Here is a 21,418-nt window from a genome sequence, read left to right on the forward strand (position 1 = left end):
GAAAATCACCTTGAGCATTTCTGTTGACTGGAAACACATGATCTCCTAAGTAGTCCATTTCATTGTCAGTTCTGAAAGATAGGAAGTTCTCAATATTGAAACCAACTCTGTCTCTTCACTCCTCAAGCAACTCTAGTCTGGCTCTTGTCCTCACCATTCCTCCAAATTGGCCACCTATGATGCTTATGACAGTAAGTCCAGTGGATCTAGGCCAGGATCATCTTACTCTCTCAGCAGCATTTGACCCAGTTCGCATTCGTGACTTCTGGAAGGCTTTCTCTGTTTTTCACTCTCACTGTGCCACTTTCTCCTGGACATTTGCCTATGTCTCTGGGCATTGTTTCTCAGTCTCCTTTGCCAATGTATCTAACTTAATTCCCCCCCAAAATAATTTCCAGAAATGCTTTGAACCACCTGAAGTATATACCTAAATGTTAGAGTTTTCTTTTGGGTTAGAAGTAATTTACTTAGAAAAGCATCTAGTATTGAGCCTGGGACATACAAAGCACTCAATAAATTAAAATGATTCATTTTTCCACTTTGAAAGGTAACATTCATTAGGATGCATATTCTATGTTTGTTTTTGGACTTGATTGGGTGATATTTAATATCTGCAAAATTCTGAAGTGTCTTTTTGGCTAACTGATGCTTAAGGGAAGGATATCATTGCTGGTTAATGATTGAAACAGATTCAAGATACACTTACTTAATATTTTTCTCAATTTTCAATTATACTCATACTTTAACCTGTAGTAATTAAAAGGAAAACAAATCCTTCTGTAATGAAGAAAAACTATACAAGCTTTGTAATCCACAATTGTAACCAGATTTGCTTTAATGGGTTACATGTCTTGAGAAGATAGCTTAATGCAAAGTATGTGAAAGATTTAAAGGTGAAGCAAATTCCCTTGTCCTTTTCTTTAATAAACACCGTCACAATTGACCTTTAAAGCTGATAAAGCTATAAGGAAAGACAAGGGCAGATGCAATAATCTGCCAGACCTATTCGAAAATATTTAACAGATGGCCAAGGCAATCACTCTTCCTTTATCCAAAGAAATTTCAAGTTGATTTTAATTCTTGTGCTGGCACTTCATAATATCAAGGTTTTTCTTATACAATAAATTGAAATAGGAAATGAACTGGAAAATAAAAGAACCATTTCTTTTGCTGGTCTTACAGAGGGATTGAGGTAAGTAGGACAGGAGCTTCCTGTGCCATAAGGAGGTGAAATATGCAAGCAAGCATCCATGTTTGCTGGTTCTATGACGCGCCCAAGAAATGGTCTCAGCACTGTTCACAAAGGTGTGGGAATTAGGGTTGCCTTTTATTTGACCTCAACGTTTTTGATTTGCTATATTGTCATTTAGTCTGTGAAAACGTTCAAGCTAATCTTTCCAGACTCTTATAATCAACTAGAGTGGTATTGATTTTCCTATCATTCCCCTGCCTTTGGAAATCATGAACGGGTACGAATGTGCACACTCTTATAGATGATCTAAAGCTATTCAATATGTCCTTAATTATAAATAGCTCTTTCTAAATTTACTACAGTTATAAACATCATATACTGATATATACATACATATTCTCTCTCTTATCCACCCATGTGCATTTATATTCATAGTTTTATAGTCACATATGCTACACATTTCACTCCCAGATGTCTCACTGCCATATCTATTTGGTGCTTACCCTCTAAACAATCTGAAGCCATTAATAGACACCTGGCTGTAAATGAATTGCACACACAGCTCCCTGAGAAACCCTGAAAGGAAATAAGTGTCCCTTAGCTGGTTTCAGCTCATCTGTTTTCAAATCTTTCAGCTATGGGTAGGAGATATCACTCAGCATCTACTAAATGCAAAGTTGAAATACAGCACAATGAACATTCATCTGCCCTTCACTATTTTCACTAATAACGAATGTTTTGCCATTATTGCTTTCCTTCTCTCTGTATGTTTTAATACTTTTGTTGTTAATGGTGGAGGCCAACCATTTGGAAGTAATTTGCAGACATGATGACAATTCACCTCTAAATACTTTATTATGCATTTCTTGAGAATAAGAACATTTTCCTACAAACCCACAGTACAAAGAAAACACCATTAAAATTAATTTAACTATGTTATTCCACAGTGTTGAGACATGACATGAATTTTTTGAAGACTTCAGGCCAACTTTCATGCAGATTTTCCCATAGTCTGGCTCTCTTTGACTGTTTTCTCATGACTGACTACATTTATACTAACTCTTTTTTTGACGAAAACACCATATAGGGGATGTTGTGTATTTTTTTTGTTTGTTTGTATTGCCTTACATCACATGGCACTTAAGTTTTATTTCCCTGTTGGTGAAGATAAATTTGATCACTTGGTTAAGGTGGCACTACAAGATCTGTCCACTGTAAAGGTATCCATTCAATTTATAATAAATCCCCCAGAAATTGGTTTTATTTGATATACCCAAGTCTTAAGTTTCTCAATAAAGAAAAAAAATCTCCATAAAAAATTGTGAGTGATATTTTTAAACCCAGTGAATATGAAGTATCCTAACATCATTTACCCAATGATTTTAGCATCAACTGATTATCTTTATCAAAAGATAATTCAATTTACAAAGTTAATTCATTTGCTACAGTTCAGCAACAACTGTATATATATACATATATATATGCCAAATAAAATGATTAAATATGAAGTTCTTAATCTTAATCTCTCCATAAAATTATCCACTCCAGGATAACCTAAAATACTGAGGCCAACAAACACATTTAGACACATTTAGTTGTTTGTTGGCATATAAACGATAGGTTGGGTAAAGCCATTGGGGACCAGTGCTAATTAGAAATTAAGCATCTGCAAAATACCAGTTTATCAATGGGAAAATACTGTTAACATTTTGAAATTGCTCAGAAATTACCTGGATTGTTTTTCTGTCTCTCTCACTTTCTCAAGCCCGGTCCAGATTGTTTATTTAATTGGATAGAAAATGAAAGCAGAAGGGGGCATTTGGGAAGCAGAATTATGATGTCAAAACCCGTCTATAAATCTTTTATTTTCTTTCACTTTTTTTGTTACACCCAGTGTGACCCAGTAATCTATTTGGAATCAGAATTAAAAGAGCATTTGACAGTTGTGAAATGTATGTTTAAGTTGATACTTCCGATTAGTTGTACAACTTATCTTGGACAAATTACCAGATTAACTACATTATATCTTCAATACTGGGGGTTTTCCACGATTTCAAAACTGGGGTCTTCTTCAAATACGAAGTTAGGAAATGTAGGCATGTCTCCCTTACTGTACACTTGCTTAAGCTTAAAAAAGCTCCCTCTCCACCTCTGGCTGATACTCCGGACGAATGTCAACAGATCCTCCAGATGCCTATTGCCTGGATTAGTATTCTCTAATCTTGTCCATGAAGATGAAGCTTCTATATAGGATCGATTTCTTTATTAAATGCCATGCTCTAACACCAATGTCACTCTGCAAATGGACTAACAACGCCAAGGGAATGACAGAAGACACTTGAAGAGGCTCTGAGGAACAATGGTGCTTCTATTACCTGCACTCAGTCTCCAGCTCCCAGAGCCACTGCAGCTGCCCTGGATCACCCCACCCGCCTACCTGCCGAGGCAATGCATTATGGGCCGCCACTTCGGTTTGTAGATTCTCATGGGACAGGAAGCGTCTGGGAAAAAATCAACTTGAATTTTTTCACTGAGGCATTTTTAAGAGAGGCATTAGAAATAATACCAGAAGCACTCTCTTACCCAAATTTGAAAAAATGAGAAAGACACAGTGGACAAACACATCTTACACAGGTCTTGTCAGCACTCCTACTAGGGAGGTTTAACAGTCCTAGAGAAGGCAAGTAAAATTATGAAGGAATTTGAGCAATAGGAAATTACACTGAAAAATGAAAGCGAGACCTACGATTTTGGAAAGCCAAAGACGAAGTGACATTATAAGAGCAACACAAAACATTATGGAGGGTACCAAAGCCAAGAATACTAAAAACATTTGCGACACAGCAAAGGAGGTAATTTCAGGGTCTGTAAAATTTCACATAGTTGCAAGTAAAAAACTGAGAACACATTTCCATCTAAAGACTTATAGGCTGAAAATATAAATTTAAGAAGTTTGACATAAATTAATGGGTGACATATTCATATCTGAGGGTAAATACAAGCTAAGAATATTTGAGAAGAACTATGTGAAGGGCAACTACCTTCTTTTTCTCATTAAAGTAAAAATTTTCATCTATTTGCAGAGAGAGGCTCCTAAAAAAGTAACACCAGGGAGCAATATAACAAACCTTATAGTTCTATATTTTAGACCATGTAATTTCTTATTTTTGAGATTTATATTACTTCTGCTTTCAAAAACACCACAATAAAGAAAAAACCACAATTATACTTTTGAGTGTTGATTTCCAAATTATTATTTTTCTAATTTAAAAATAAAACACATTCATTTCTGAGAATAATAATAAAGAGGATTAATGCATTATCTCACAACTAAGTGGTTGCTACTAACATTTATGGTATTTTTTTCCATTTTCTTTTTCTAATGATTTACTTTTCTATTTGGTTCACACTGTATTTACTATATTTGTAGTTGTATACGCTAGCTCATATATTGATTTTTTTTTAATTTGTGAGGTTGGAGTCTATTAGAAGAGGAACATCTGTCTGTATCACATATTTGGGCTCTCGACAGTAAAATGAAATAATGTAACCAAAACTTTACCAGGTCAATGAAGTAGGTCTCCTGGTAAAGGTGAGCCTTCAAAATCCTGCCAGTGACTCTCTGTTTAGCATCGTAGATAAAAGGTCATTTGTGTGCAAATTTTTTTTGACTCATTCTAAACCTGCTGAATGATCTTTTTTAATTAATGTAAATCTGTGAGGTATCACTTTTCTGTAGCTTAGCCAATGTCACCATTCCTAACTGTCCTTAGGTGGCATAGCTCTCAGCAGGCACAAGGTAGTTTTTCTTTGGATTCAGGGGACCTTCTGGGAAGGAAGCTTTAAAACTGACTCTGAGATTTGGTGACTGGGTTGGGGTGGCCATGACTGAAATCTGGGGGCAGGAAAGAACAATAAAGTTCCCAGAGAAGAACTCACTGTGAGGAGAGCAGAGCCATCTGGGTTTTCTAACAGGCTCTGGAATTTCATGGAGAAGACTTGATAACAGGGTGTGTCTGAAGCTGGTAGAAACAGAGGGCTCAGCTACCCTACCACAGGATCATGTTTGGGAGATACCAGCCAAGCCTAAGTGTGAACCAAAAGATCTATTTCTCTCACCCAATTCTGCAGCACCACCAGGGCCTGTGCAGAGATCTGGGCTGCCAAGGGCATTGTAGTGCACACTGCCCCACACACAGCACCAGGATGGGAGCTGTGTAAGCAAGACCACTGTCACTGATTCCAATTTCATTTTCTCCTTCTCTTCCCATTTTTGAAAACAGGTCTTTAAATTGAATATGACTCCATGAGTCTTTAGACATTTCAGATAGTGGCTTGAGACGGACATCTTGGGCTGTCTGTTATAACAGTCAATTATTAAAGGTGGAAAAACAAATGCAAACAATTCCAAAAAACAATGTCACTGATATATCCAGTGATGCAGATTACACAATTCTCCTCAGGCATGAAGGAGATACAAGAAGGCCGATGGCCCTAAAGAGTTGCCTTTGTCCAAATTACTATTGTTCCCGATACAGAGGAGACTAACCAGGTAGAACCATCTGACATCATGTAAGATGTACCCATTCCCCAGCTGATATTTGCAATTTCTTAATTTTGATTTTTTAAACAAAAGTTTAACCATTAAATGCACAGAGGTAAGACTGTCTTTTAATCCTATTTTCTCAGCACTGTTAACTAATTAATATAATTCCATATGAGGAGGAAGTCCTTATATTTTAGTTTTTAAAGGCATAAGCAATTATTGCTACTGTGCTCTCCATTTTTACTACTATGCTCTTCAAGTCTGCTTGAATGAGAATACATATTTGCCAAAATCTGTACCCTGTTAATTTTTAATATTCACTTGACTTATTCACACATTATTGGTCATAGCTTGACCAATGATCTGTTTATGTTTTATTTAAGGGTAAGATTATAACCCACCAAATAGCTCATTGTGACCTTTGTTTACTGAATGATTGCCTTGGTAAATGTAACTCTCACTTTTCAGACAATTAAGCAAAGATTTTCAGAAATATAGAATCTCCCCAATTATTAAGGCTTTGAAACTTAACTAAATTTTAACTGTGACAAGTAAAAGACTAATATGTTCCGAGGTCCACCTCCCCACTAGTCTATATGAATAATTATTTTTTAAGGAAAAAGAAAAGAAACTCCCTATGCATTTAATCAGGATAGACTAGCCTATTTGGAAGCTGTCACTTGAAACAGATGTGGTGTCACTTTTCTCGAATGGATGAAAATGTACCCCCTAAATAAATGATAAACAGGAACCAGCAGCTGCAAAGTGTAAAGAAGAGGGTGAGGGGGTGGGGTAGCCATAATATAAATAAATAAATAAATAAATAAATAAATAAATAAATAAATAAATAAATAAGAAAGCCAAAGGGGTTTTTACCAAGTGCAATGATAAATCTCTCTGGGCTATTGTTGTTGGGTTTATTTGGAAGACAGGAGGCATCATTTGGGTGCTCCTTGAACCATGTTATCTTTACCTGTACTCAGTTTGGCAATTGCATTTTTACTTCAGGGACAGGGAAAAGGATGGAAGAAATCAAAACAAAAGAGGGCAATAAAAAAAGAGACAGTGCTCACAAACTTGAGTTATTGCTAGCATCATAATAATGTCCCTTTCAGCTAACCTTTTCACCAGGCTAGGATCCAGGAACTGAGAGTCTGTGGGAATTTTGTATCCATTGCTTCTTCAACTTGCAAAGATGGAACAGTCAGGATGAGTTACTACCTAGATAGAAAGAAAAATGAAATATTTAAAGCTGCAGAAAGTGGTAAAACTAATAAATTATATTATATCCCTGTCAGCTATTTTCTTACTATAAACTCTGGGATTGAAGTAGATGTGTTTAAAGGATAAGTGAACAAAAGGGACTTTAAAGAGTTGAAAATATTTATTGGGAATGTGGTAGCGTCACATATGGGGAGAGATCTCTTTTCATTTGTGCAAACATCCGAAAGATCATGTTCATTTTTTTCAAAATAAGGATTAGTTTAGAGCATTAATGTAATTTCTCCTGTCTTTGCTGAAACTATAACTCAGTACCAAAAGTAGACAAGTCAGGGAACAGCGGAATGGGAAATACATTAAAGTAGGATCTTAGCACTAATGCTGTCAATGAGAATGCTGTTTTCCCAGTAACCATTACATAACGTCCAAACTTCCATCTTCCGATCTACCATCAAGTCAGGAAGCACTTCAAGACATGATCACAACCAGGACTCTTGTGAGTTCTCGGTTATTATTCTGGGCTGTGAGTAGGAAAAGACAGGGCAGACTCTCCAAGGTCCTTCCAACTTCGGGATGCCACTTGGCTCCCAACCACGCCATACTTTTAGGTTTTGTAACGGCAGACCCCTTGGTACTTCCATGCGCCAAAATCTCTTCCAGTTACTGTGGCTGCATAACAAACTATCCCCAAATTTAACGTCATAAAGTAACCATTTCTTATGCTCATGGATTGTGTGGTTCCGGAGTTCAGACAAGATACAGCGGAGATAACTTCCTCCGCTCCATTACGTGTGCCTCAGTGGAAGACCCAAGGCTGGAATTAGAATCATCGGAAGGCTTGCGAATTCCCTGGTGGGGTCCAGTGATTAGGACTTGGGCACTTTCACTGTGGTGGCCTAGTTTCAATCCCTGGTCAGAGAACTAAGATCCCGCAAAACGCAGAGAACGGCCAAAAAAAAAAAAAAAGAAAAATCATCAAATCATCTGAAGGCTCATTCACTCAGTGTCCGGCTGTTCATGTTGACTGTGGGCCAGGAGCCTGGGTTCCTCTCCCTGTGGGCCTCTCCATTTGACCTCTCTAAGTGAACTAGTCTGGGCTTCCTATCAGGATAGTGGCTGGATTTCAAGGGCAAACATTCCAAGAGAAACAGAGAGAGCCAAGAGGAAGTCATATTGCCCTTTCTAATCTAGCTGTGCAAGTCATGTATTGTATTCATACCATGCTCTATTTAATGGAAAAGTCAGAAGCCTGCCTGGGTTCAAGCAGGAGAAGGGGAGGGGGAAAGGAGGCTTCACCTCTTCAAAGGGAGTAGCAAAGTTCTGGAAGAGCATGAGAGAACAGAAATATTGCTGTGACATTTGCGGCAAATTCAATCTGCCCCAATAAGGAAACTAAAGTGCAAAATAGTTGAGATGTACTCAACGGATGCATATCCGGCAGGTGGTGGGGCGGAGAACCAATTTCTCTTTCTTAGACTCCAAAACCTTTCTTCTTTTGAATATACAGCAGTGAGGAAATATAAAGCCCAGCTGAATGGGAGTTGTTCTCAATGCGGAAGTGACATCTTTAGGGAAATAAATGTTCATAAAGAGACAAAAATGAAAACACACTGAGCTACTTCACAAAATTGACATCATACCTGCCTGGCCTGAAGGAATTAAATATTATTTGAATGTGTTCTTGTAAATTTTAGCCATGAAGCTTTTAACTTTAAAACTCTTGAGTTTTAAATTGGTAGATATTATAGCTAAGGAATCTGAAGATGTAAACTGTATTATTGACTTTAATATGTAAATATGAAAGGAATACTCAAGGTATATATAATAATGAATCAGGACCTGAACAAAATAATGTGACATATGAGATATTTGCCAGTATCAAAGGAATACCATTGGAAAGAACAAACATTTCTGCTGTTACTCTAACAAGCTAAAATATAAAGCATGCTGAATTAAATCTGACCTTTAAAAAACTGTTAGTGATTATAACTGTTAATATTATATATGTTGAAAGACATAAAATGTTTTAATCAAGTTATTCTACATAAATGTTATACTATGAGGGCAATCACTTTATTGAAAATACTATAGATAAAGAAAGAATCAGTATTAAGAAAAAAAAAATATATATATATATTACCAGGGACTAAGAGATACATTTAATACAATGACATCTTAGCCTGGCTTTTCCCCAAGCAGAGCAGGAGTCAAATTCTGGTATGCAGTTAGTTTATTTGGGAGTGTGCTGCAAGGAAGCAAGGATGCAGAGAGTGAAGTAAAAGAGCTAGCAGGAAAAAACAACACACGGGTGAGTTTCTGCGTTAGTCACCCAATCCCAACAGAAGCTTCTGAGGACACTAACAGACCAGATCTCTCATCTCTGCCTGGAGAATGAAACTCCATCCCTCCGTGGACAACGATGCAAACGGCCATCACTCCTGGGTTGCACATGCTGAGAGCAGAGCAGGTCCCAACAGTGTCCCGCCCCCTTTATATCAGAGGAGCCACAGGGCAGGGAGTGAGAGGGATGCAGCAGAGGATGGAGGCAATGTGTACGGTCCAAATATCCCCGTGCAAGACTAGAGTATTAAAGTGTAATTGATATAAAATGAAATGCACAGACCTCAAGTTTTCAGTTCAAGGAGTGTTGACTGTTTTATATACAAGTGAAATCATCATTCTAAACAAGAAATGATTGTTACCATCACCCTAGAAAATTTCCTAAAGTCTCTTTCTCATCAATTCTCTCAAAAGCAAGGCAAACACTTTATGATTTCTATCACATAATATTGAGAGATTAACTTAAATTTGTTAGTCTGCTTTATAACAATATAAATGTAATAAAAATATATACTCCAATGTATGACTTTTTTTCACTCAACGTGTTTTTGAAGTTCATCCCTGTTTTTATGTACATAAGTTGTACATTTCTTTTTATGGTTGGGTAATATATTTTTTTGTTGGAATATGCCACAATTTGTTTTTCCGTATTTTTTTTGAATTTTGAATTTTATTTTATTTTTTATACAGCAGGTTCTTATTAGTTATATATTTTATACATATTAGTGTATGTATGTCAATCCCAATCTCCCAATTCATCCCACCACCACCCCCCCACCACTTTCCCCCCTTTGTGTCCATACGTTTGTTCTCTACATCTGTGTCTCTATTTCTGCCCTGCAAACCGGTTCATCTGTACCATTTTTCTAGATTCCACATATATGCGTTAATATACGATATTTGTTTTTCTCTTTCTGACTTACTTCACTCTGTATGACAGTCTCTAGATCCATCCACATCTCTACAAATGACCCAATTTCATTCTTTTTTTAAGGCTGAGTAATATTCCATTGTATATATGTACCACTTCTTCTTTATCCATTCGTCTGTCGATGGGCATTTAGGTTGCTTCCATGATCTGGCTATTGTAAATAGTGCTGCAATGCACATTGGGGTGCATGTGTCATTTTGAACTATGGTTTTCTCTGGGTATATGCCCAGTAGTGGGATTGCTGGGTCATACGGTAATTCTATTTTTAGTTTTTTAAGGAACCTCCATACTGTTCTCCATAGTGGCTGTATCAATTTACATTCCTACCAACAGTGCAAGAGGGTTCCCTTTTCTCAACACCCTCTCCAGCATTTGTTGTTTGTACATTTTCTGATGATGCCCATTCTAACTGGTGTGAAGTGATACCTCATTGTAGTTTTGATTTGCATTTCTCTAATAATCAGTGATGCTGAGCAGCTTTTCATGTGCTTCTTGGCCAACTGTATGTGTTCTTTGGAGAAATGTCTATTGAGGTCTTCCGCCCATTTTTGGATTGGGTTGTTTGTTTTTTTAATATTGAGCTGCATGAGCTGTTAATATATTTTGGAGATTAATCCTTTGTCCGTTGATTCATTTGCAAATATTTTCTCTCATTCTGAGGGTTATCTTTTCATTTTGTTTGTAGTTTCATTTGCTTTGCAAAAGCTTTTAAGTTCCATTAGGTCCCATTTGTTTATTTTTGGTTTTGTTTCCATTACTCTAGCAGGTGGATCAAAAAAAATCTTGCTGTGATTTATGCCAAAGAATGTTCTTCCTATGTTTTCCTCTAAGAGTTTTATAGTGTCCGGTCTTACATTTAGGTCTCTAATCCATTTTGATTTTATTTTTGTGTATGGTGTTAGGGAGTGTTGTAATTTCATTCTTTTACATGTAGCTGTCCAGTTTTCCCAGCACCATTTATTGAAGAGACTGTCTTTTCTCCATTGTATATCCTTGCCTCCTTTGTCATAGATTAGTTGACCATATGTGCATGAGTTTATCTCTGGGCTTTCTATCCTGTTCCATTGATCTATATTTCTGTTTTTGTGCCAGTACTATACTGTCTTGATTACTGTAGCATTGTAGTATAGTTTGAAGTCAGGGAGTATGATTCCTCCAGATCCGTTTTTCTTTCCCAAGATTGCTTTGTCTATTCGGGGTCTTTTGGTTCTCCATACAAATTTTAAGATTTTTTGTTCTAGTTCTGTAAAAAATGTCACTCGTAATTTGATAGGGATTGTAATGAATCTGTAGATTGCTTTGGGTAGTATAGTCATTTTCACAATATTAATTCTCCCAATCCAAGAACATGGTATATCTCTCCATCTGTTTGTGTCATCTTTGATTTCTTTCATCAGTGTCTTATAGTTTTCTGAGTACGGGTCTTTTACCTCCTTAGGTAGGTTTATTCCTCGGTATTTTATTCTTTTTGTTGCAATGGTGAATGGGATCGTTCCTTAATTTCTCTTTCTGATCTTTCATTCTTAGTGTATAGGAATGCAAGAGATTTCTGTGCATTAATTTTGTGTCCTGCAACTTTACCAAATTTATTGATTAGCTCTAGTAGTTTTCTGGTGGCATCTTTAGGATTCTCTATGTATAGTATCATGTCATCTGCAAACAGGGACAGTTTTACTTCTTCTTTTCCAATTTATATTCCTTTTATTTCTTGTTCTTCTCTGATTGCCATGGCTAGGACTTCCAAAACTATGTTGAATAATAGTGGTGAGAGTGGACATCCTTGTCTCGTTCCTGATCTTAGAGGAAATGCTTTCAGTTTTTCACCATTGAGAATGATGTTTCCTGTGGGTTTCTCGTATATAGCCTTCATTACGTTGACGTAGGTTCCCTCCATGCCCATTTTCTGGTGAGTTTTTATCATAAATGGGTGTTAAATTTTGTCAAAAGCTTTTTCTGCATCTACTGAGTTGATCATATGGTTTTTATTCTTCAATTTGTTAACATGGTGTATCACATTGATTGATTTGTGTATATTGAAGAATCCTTGCATCCTTGGGATAAACCCCACTTGATCATGGTGTATGATCCTGTTAATGTGTTGTTGGGTTCTGTTTGCTAGTATTTTGTTGAGGATTTTTGCATCTATATTCATCAGTGATATTGGTCTGTAATTTTCTTTTTTTGTAGTATCTTTGTCTGGTTTTGGTATCAGGGAGATGGTGGCCTCATAGAATGAGTTTGGGAGTGTTCCTTCCTCTGCAAATTTTTGGAAGAGTTTGAGAAGGATGGGTGTTAGCTCTTCTCTAAATGTTTGATAGAATTGACCTGTGAGGCCATCTGGTCCTGGACTTTTGTTTGTTGGAAGATTTTTAATCACAGTTTCAATTTCATTACTTGTGATTGGTCTGTTCATGTTTTCTATTTCTTCCTGGTTCAGTCCTGGAAGGTTATACCTTTCTAAGAATTTGTCCATTTCTTCCAGGTTGTCCATTGTATTGGCATAGAGTTGCTTGTAGTAGTCTCTTATGATGCTTTGTATTTCTGTGGTGTCTGTTGTAACTTCTCCGTTTTCACTTCTAATTGTATTGATTTGAGTCCTCTCCCTCTTTTTCTTGATGAGTCTGGCTAAAGGTTTATCAATTTTGTTTATCTTCTCAAAGAACCAGCTTTTAGTTTTATTGATTTTGGTATTGTTTTCTTTGTTTCTATTTCATATATTTCTGCTCTGATCTTTATGATTTCTTTCCTTCTACTAACTTTGGATTTTGTTTGTTCTTCTTTCTCTAGTTCCTTTAGGTGTAAAGTTAGATTGTTTATTTGAGATTTTTCTTATTTCTTGAGGTAGGATTGTATTGCTATAAACTTCCCTCTTAGAACTACTTTTGCTGCATCCCATAGGTTTTGGATTGTTGTGTTTCCTTTGTAATTTGTCTCCAGGTATTTTTTGATTTCCTCTTTGATTTCTTCAGTGATGTCTTGGTTATTTAGTAATGTATTTTTGAGCTTCCATGTGTTTGGGTTTTTTACATTTTTTTCCCTGTAATTGATTTCTAATCTCATAGCGTTGTGGTCAGAAAAGATGCTTGATATGATTTGAATTTTCTTAAATTTACCGAGGCTTGATTTGTGACCCAAGATGTGATCTATCCTGGAGAATGTTCCATGTGCACTTGAGAAGAAAGTGTAATCTGCTGTTTTTGGATGGAATGTCCTATAAATATCAATTAAATCTATCTGGTCTATTGTGTCATTTAAAGCTTGTGTTTCTTTCTTAATTTTCTGTCTGGATGATCTGTCCATTGGTGTAAGTGAGTTGTTAAAATCCCCCACTATTATTGTGTTACTGTCGATTTCCTCTTTTATAGCTGTTAGCAGTTGCCTTATGTATTGAGGTGCTCCTATGTTTGGTGCATACATATTTATAATTGTTATATCTTCTTCTTGGATTGATCCCTTGATCATTATGTAGTTTTCTTCCTTGTCTCTTGTAACATTCTTTATTTTAAAGTCTATTTTATCTGATATGAGAATTACTACTCCAGCTTTCTTTTGATTTCCATTTGCATGGAATATCTTTTTCCATCCCCTCACTTTCAGTCTGTGTATGTCCTTAGGTCTCAAGTGGGTCTCTTGTAGGCAGCATATATATGGGTCTTGTTTTTGTACCCATTCAGTGAGCCTTTGTCTTTTGGTTGGAGCATTTAATCCATTCACGTTTAAGGTAATTATTGTTATGTATGTTCCTATTAACATTTTCTTAATTGTTTTGGGTTTGTTTTTGTAGATCCTTTTCTTCTCTTGTGTTTCCCACTTAGAGAAGTTCCTTTAGCATTTGTTGTAGAACTGGTTTGGTGGTGCTGAGTTCTCTTAGCTTTTGCTTGTCTGTAAAGCTTTTGATTTCTCCATCGAATCTGAATGAGATCCTTGCTAGGTAGTGTAATCTTGGTTGTAGTTTCTTGCCTTTCATCCCTTTAACTATATTGTGCCACCCCCTTTGGCTTGTAGAGTTTCTGCTGAGAAATCAGCTGTTAACCTTATGGGAGTTCCCTTGTATGTTATTTGTCGTTTTTCCCTTGTTGCTGTCAATAATTTTTCTTTGTCTTTAATTTTTGTCAATTTGATTACTATGTGTCTCGGCATGTTTCTCCTTGGGTTTATCCTGCCTGGGACTCTCTGCGCTTCCTGGACTTGGGTGACTCTTTCCTTTCCCATGTTAGGGAAGTTTTTGGCTATAGTCTCTTCAAATATTTTCTTGGGTCCTTTCTCTCCCTCTTCTCCTTCTGGGACCCCTATAATGCGAATGTTGTTGCATTTAATGTTGTCCCAGAGGTCTCTTAGGCTGTCTTCATTACTTTTCATTCTTTTTTCTTTATTCTGTGCCATAGCAGTGGATTCCACCATTCTGTCTCCAGGTCACTTATCCGTTCTTCTGCCTCAGTTATTCTGCTATTGATTCCTTCTAGTGTATTTTTCATTTCAGTTTTTGTATTATTCATCTCTGTTTCTTTGTTCTTTAATTCTTCTAGGTCTTTGTTAAACATTTCTTGCATCTTCTCAATCTTTGCCTCCATTCTTTTTCCAAGGTCCTGGATCATCTTCACTCTCATTATTCTGAATTTTTTTTCTGGAAGGGTGCCTATCTCCACTTCATTTAGTTTTTTTTCTGGGGTTTTATCTTGTTCCTTCATCTGGTACAAAATCCCCTGCCTTTTCATTTTGTCTATCTTTCTGTGAATGTGGTTTTCCTTCCACAGGCTGCAGAATTGTAGTTCTTCTTCCACAATTTGTTTATTTATTCCCTCATTGATGGCATTGCATTTTCCACTTTTTAGGAATCAATGAATAAGGTTGCTATGCAAATCCTTGTACAAGCTTTTTTGTGGACATTTGAGGAGTTCTACATGTGATGATGCCATTTTATAGTCCTACTAGTTGTTCCACATTCTTGCCAATTATCTTACTGTGGGCTGCTATGGAAAATACCATAGACTGAGTGGATTAAACAACAAACATTTACTTCTCACAGTTCTGGAGGCTAGGAAGTCCAAAATCAAGGGGCCAGCATTTAGTGTCTGGTGAGAGCTCTCTTCCTGGTTTGCAGACTGATGCCTTCTTGCTGTATCTTGACATGTATCTTCCCTGTCTGTTCTTATAAGGGCACTAATCCTGTTCATGAGGGCTCTACCCTCATGACCTAATTACCTCCTAAAGGGCTCCACCACCAAATATCATCACATTAGGGATCAGGGCTTCTACCTACACATTTTGGTGGAACACAAATATTTAATCCATGGCATCAATGTTGTATATTATCTGTTTTGTTTCATTTTGTAACAATACTCATTCTAGTGGGCTTAGAATGGTACCTCCTTCTGGGTTTAGTTTGCATTTCCCTAAAGAATAACAAAGTCAAGCACCTTTGTAGATGCTAATTGGCTATTCCTTTATCTTTTGTGTCATATCTGTTCAAGTCTTTGTCCATTTTTAATTGAACTGCGTATTAGTTTTCTATTGCTGCTATAACAATAAAACTTAGTAACTTCAAACAATGCAAATTATTACCTTTCTAACCTCTGTAGGTTAGAAATCTGACACAGGTCTCATTGGGCTAAAATCAAAGTATTGCAGAGTTTTGTTCCCTTCTGGAGGCTCTAGGGGAGAATCCCTTTCTATGCTGTTCCACCTTCTAGAGGCTGCTCACATTCCCTATCTCATGGTCCTTCCTCCATCTTCAAAGCCAGGAATGTTGTGTCCCTCTGACCATTCTTTGAAGTCACATCTCCCTTTCTCTCTGAACTCAGTACTGAAAAGATTCTCTGATTTTAAGAACCCTGGTGATTAGATTGAGCCCACCCAGATAATCCAGAATAATCTCCTCCTCTCAAAATCCTTAATTTTTATCACACATTCATTTTGCCATGCAAAGTAACATACAGGTTCCAGAAATTAGCAAGTGGGTATCTTTTAGGGGACTCATTATTCTGCCTACCACAAGTCACTTGTTTTCTCATTATTGATCTGTAGGAGTGTTCTATATTTTCTGGATACACACACACACACACACAAACACACACACACTATTTTTCCTCATCTGTAGTCTCTTTTGGTGAGCAGAGAATTTTGATTTTCATAAAGTTCAATTGATAGATTTTCCTTTCATGTCCTTTTCATTTCTGTACTTTTCGCATCTTTAAAAAAATTTACTTACTGCAATATTGTGAGGATATTCTCCTATGTTTCCTTCTAGGAGCTTTATTATTCCAGCTTTTATGGTTAGGTTTATGATTCTCCTTGAATTAGTGTATGAAGTGATACACACTTCATAGTTCTTGTCTTTCATAAAAATATCTAGTTGTCCCAGTACTGTTTGTGAAAAGATATCCCACTAAATTGAATTGGTGCTATGGCCATAATTTAGTTCTGTAGGTCTCTTTGTGGTCTGTAGGTCTGTTACGTTGATCTCTTTGTCTATGCTGACTCCACTGTCCCACTCTCACGATGACTGCAGCACTGCAGTAAGTTTTGAAATCAGGTATGAAAAGCCCTCAATTTTATTCTTCCTTTAACAATTGTTGTAGTTATTCTAGGTTGTTTACATTTTGATGTAGATTTTAGAATCAGCTTGTCAATTTCTACCAAAAACACACTGAAATTTTGACTGGGATTGCAATGTTTCTGCAAAGAAATGTGAGAAGGGATATATTGAAAATACTGAGTCTACAGATCCTTGGATATAGTATTTCTCTCCATTATTTAAGCCTAAAAGCAAACATCCACTCTTTTTACCAAATTTGGGAAAGCACTTCCGATATTTCACTATTATAAAGTTAGCTGTAGGTTTTTCATAAATGTCCTTCCTATTAAGGAAGTTTGCCTAATTCTGTAATTTGCTGAGAGGTTTTATTATAAATGGGTGTTGGATTTTATCAAGGGCTTCTTAAAGCATCAGTTGAGATAATCATAGGGTTTTTCTCTTCTGTTCATATGGTGAATTACATCAATTTATTTTTATAATGTTAAACAAACCATACATTTCTGATATAAATCCCCTTGGGAATGATATATTATGCTTGTTTTCCGTATTGGGGGATTTGATTTGCTGTTATTTCTTATAGAATTTTGCATCTGTATCATGAGACTTTCTGATCTGAAAGCCTGAAATACTTTTTTTGCCTGAATTGTCATTATCAGGCTTTGTTTCACAGTTACACAAACCTCATAAAAATGAGCTGGGAAGTTTTTCTGTCTCCTCCTAAAATTGGTATCGTTTCTCACTTCTTAAAGTAGAAACTGAGATAGTTGTTTTTACATTTTTCCTCTTTGCTAGTAAATATACTTCTAGCTATAAATTTCCTTCAAAGCATTGTTTTATTATCATTCTACAATTTTTGATATGTTGTATTCTCATATTCATTCCATTTGAAATCGTTTTGAATATCTCTTGTGATTTTTGTTCTTGACCATAAATTATTTAGAAGTAATTTTGCTTAAATTCTAAATATTTGGGAATCATCTGCATCAGTGTTTATACAATGTAAATATATTGTGAGCCACAGATATAAATTTATATTTTCAAATATTCATATAAAAAAGTTCAAACAAAACAAAATTAAATGTAGTAATATGTTTTATTTAAGTCAATATCTCTAGCATAAATCATTTCAACATGTAATCAATGTAAAATTATTAAAAAGATATTTTACACTGTTTTTGCACTAGGTCTGTGATATTTAATGTGCATTTTACCCTTACAACACATCTCAATTTAGTTTAACCACATTTTAAGTGCTCAAGAGGCACATGTGGCCACACGTTACCATATTAGACAGCATAACCCTAGCAAGGTGGAATTCTGCTTTTTCCTAGGAGTTCCCATCTTAGGTCTCTGTCTCTGCTAACATACTTGATTTAGAAATATTAAAAGAGAAACTAAGGTCTGCACAGATCCAATTTCCTGTTACAATATCTGTACAATACACAATTTAGTAATCTTAGACCTGGGTTCTATTTGTGAGTGTAGAAAATTGAGTAGTAACTTCAAGTGGTCATTTAACTTTTCTGTTCTCAGTTACTTTAGCTGTTAAAAGATAAGCCACCTTCTTATGTTTCAAGGCATTGCTGGACAGATTAAATAGAATAGCAGATGTGAAAGCAACTTCTAAATGTATAAATATATCTTATATTTGCACAACATGTATTGTTAATATTTTTTCAAGTTCTTAGAAGATGAGTGTTAGATAACAAAAACATCACTCTCCCATGCAAATGCTCACTCCTTTGGATAAAGTCTGTATCAGTATATGGGTAGTAAAGTGAGAAAGCACTGACATAACATGTATACCTCACTTCAGGGATAAAGGACAGTTTCATTTTTTGCTTTCTTTGTGCAACTGAGCTCAATATTCAGTATGCATTTCTCTTTGATGTTGTTGTCTTTATATATATATGTATTACACGTTTTCAGGAAATATCCACAACTTAACCGATTCCTGGTTTATCATTTCTTTGAGGAGGATTTATTCTAAATGAATATTTGAAATGAGCTACTTTCTAACTGTATGAGAGAAGAAGAAACAGGGAGTCTCATATATAATGTTTGCACATGATTAAAACAAATTCTTCACTTCCTTAGGCCTCATGACTTTCAACCCATCACTCTTCATTACACTGAGTTCCTTTTTTATGTGCTTTTATATTAGAAAAAGAAAGAGTTAGTGATTCCAGTAGTTCAGTATCACTTTCTGCCTTCTTCTTTCATCTTGGTGGAGCAAAAACATTTGGAGGTCGTGTTTATTGAGTCACCCTACATAAGGCATTAGAGGCTCCAACAAGTCATATTTGCAAGTAACATGCATATTGTTCTGGGGCAGCATTCATTTGTTTCAACCTCCTCACCTTTCACTCTCTGTCCTCACCACACTCACACAGCCCTTGGGTTTTATTGAGTTTAATGACTGCTCTTAAATGTTATGGGAAAGAGAGCAGAGTCAGGAAAAAATAGGTGCCATAAAAAATGTGCAAGCAAAGTAGCGTTGTCACTGGTACTGCTGGAGTGCAGATCACAGCGCGATGGCCTCCGTGTAAGTCTTTCCTGCGCCCAGTAAAAAATGAAAACAACATTGTAATAAATTAGCTGGAACTACACTTCCCTAGGGTTTAGTGACATCATGATAAATAACCCTATGCATGTACGATCTGGCTTTCCCTCTGCCAAGGTTTTCTACCATAATATTTTCAGGCCTTAAGTCATGGTCATCAACACTTGATTAATACAAGGAGGGAAAGTTAAGATAACACTAGGGTGTATTTCCTTGGACAATGCAAGATATTAACAGTATAATATTGTATCTGGGTTAAGTTTTATTGGTCATTATAAGGATGATCATTTTCGTATATAATTAGTAGTTGAAATGTTCCAACCTTTCTCATAAAGTAAATACCTTGAATAAACCTAGAGGCAACTCTTAAGTTTGTTTATCTCTGATTTTTGAGGTATATTTCCTGGACCTTATTTTCTAATTTTTGTGAAGAAGGTGCTTAAACCTCGCAGCATGATTTGTGTGCAAAATTTATTCCTCAGTACATTTTCCATTACATATATATGGAATATATATGTGTATAAATATATAAATTATGTATATAATACAACTGTGTTTTATAAATATGTATATCACATTCACTTAACCCGAATCCATCAAATAAATTCAGTTATATTTGTATAACTTTCACAGGGAAGGAATAACTTAGCATATAACTTTTCTAGCTAAACTACTATTGTTAGAAATAAATCTGTATTTACTCATTCTAGTCCAGTCATCTTTTTCTTCTGATGAATAAAAGGTAAGCCAGAAACATTTCTTTGCCATTAATTAAAGCACTAGAGAAAATGAATGTTCAAGTAAATAACAATAAAACTGATTTTTACTGAATGCAAAACTGGATAAAACAAGAATACAGGGCTTCCCTGGTGGTGCAGTGGTTAAGAATCCACCTGCCAATGCAGGGGACACAGATTCGAGACCTGGTCCGGGAAGATCCCACATGCCGCGGCGCATTTAAGCCCGTTCACCACAACTACTGAGCCTGCGTTCTAGAGCCCACGAGCCACAACTACTGAGCCCACACACTGCAACTACTGAAGCCCGTGCACCTAGAGCCCGTGCTCTGCAACAAGAGAGGCCACCGCAATGAGAAGCCCGCGCACCACAACAAAGAGTAGTCCCCGGTCGCCACAACTAGAGAATGCCCTCGCGCAGCAACGAAGACCCAACGCAGCCAAAAATAAATAAATTAATTTTAAAAAAGAAGAATACAAATTTTGTTTTCATGTTTTGAGAGATGGCTTCCATAATTAACTCCAATATACTGAACATAAGTTAATCACTATATGTACATGTAATTTTCGACTTATTTGGTCTCCTCTTTTAGACCTTAAAGAATATCATGAAATCAGATTCTCATGATTCTTTCTACTTGGACTGAACGTGTTTGTATATGCGTGTGCACAGCTGTGCTGTGTGTTTCTGTGTATGTATTTAAAGAGCATAATAAAGGCATCTATTATGTTTTCAACACCTAATATATACCAGGTACTGTTTTAAGAGTTCTGTATTTTTAAAATCTTATTTAATTTTCAAAATGACTATATGGGTAAATGCTATTATACCCTCTTTTTGAAAATGAGGAAACAGGAGCAAGTAATAAGTTTGCTGAAACCATTCAGTGAGAAAATGGTAAGACCAGAATTCAAAACCTGTAAGTCTGTCTCGGAAGCTTCAGCTCCTAACCAGTGTGCTATACTTCAAAAAGAAAGCAAAGGCAGAGAAAACAGCATAATTACATCACATGGCCTTTCCCCTGAAATATATTTTCTTTATTCTCAAAGCTAGGTATAACTGGATTTCATGGAACTCTTATAAATCATGCTCAAGGAGAGATCCTTCTGATTAAATTCACCACATTTCCATCACTCTTTTATGATGCCCATTCCACTTTATTCAAATAAAAAATCAAATTAAAATTGGACAGATCTGAATGATCATAAAAATTGCCGCAGTACATCCAAGCTTTATTAACATGGAAACACTCTGTATACTGAAAATTTATTTAGTATAAGAAATGATCAGTAAAGGGGAGTTTCTTTTGTCTGACCCAAAGCAGGATCTGCGTTTATTCATCTTGCAGAAAA

The sequence above is a fragment of the Balaenoptera musculus genome, chromosome 11 (assembly GCF_009873245.2).
Source record: "Balaenoptera musculus isolate JJ_BM4_2016_0621 chromosome 11, mBalMus1.pri.v3, whole genome shotgun sequence".
Taxonomy (NCBI): domain Eukaryota; kingdom Metazoa; phylum Chordata; class Mammalia; order Artiodactyla; family Balaenopteridae; genus Balaenoptera; species Balaenoptera musculus.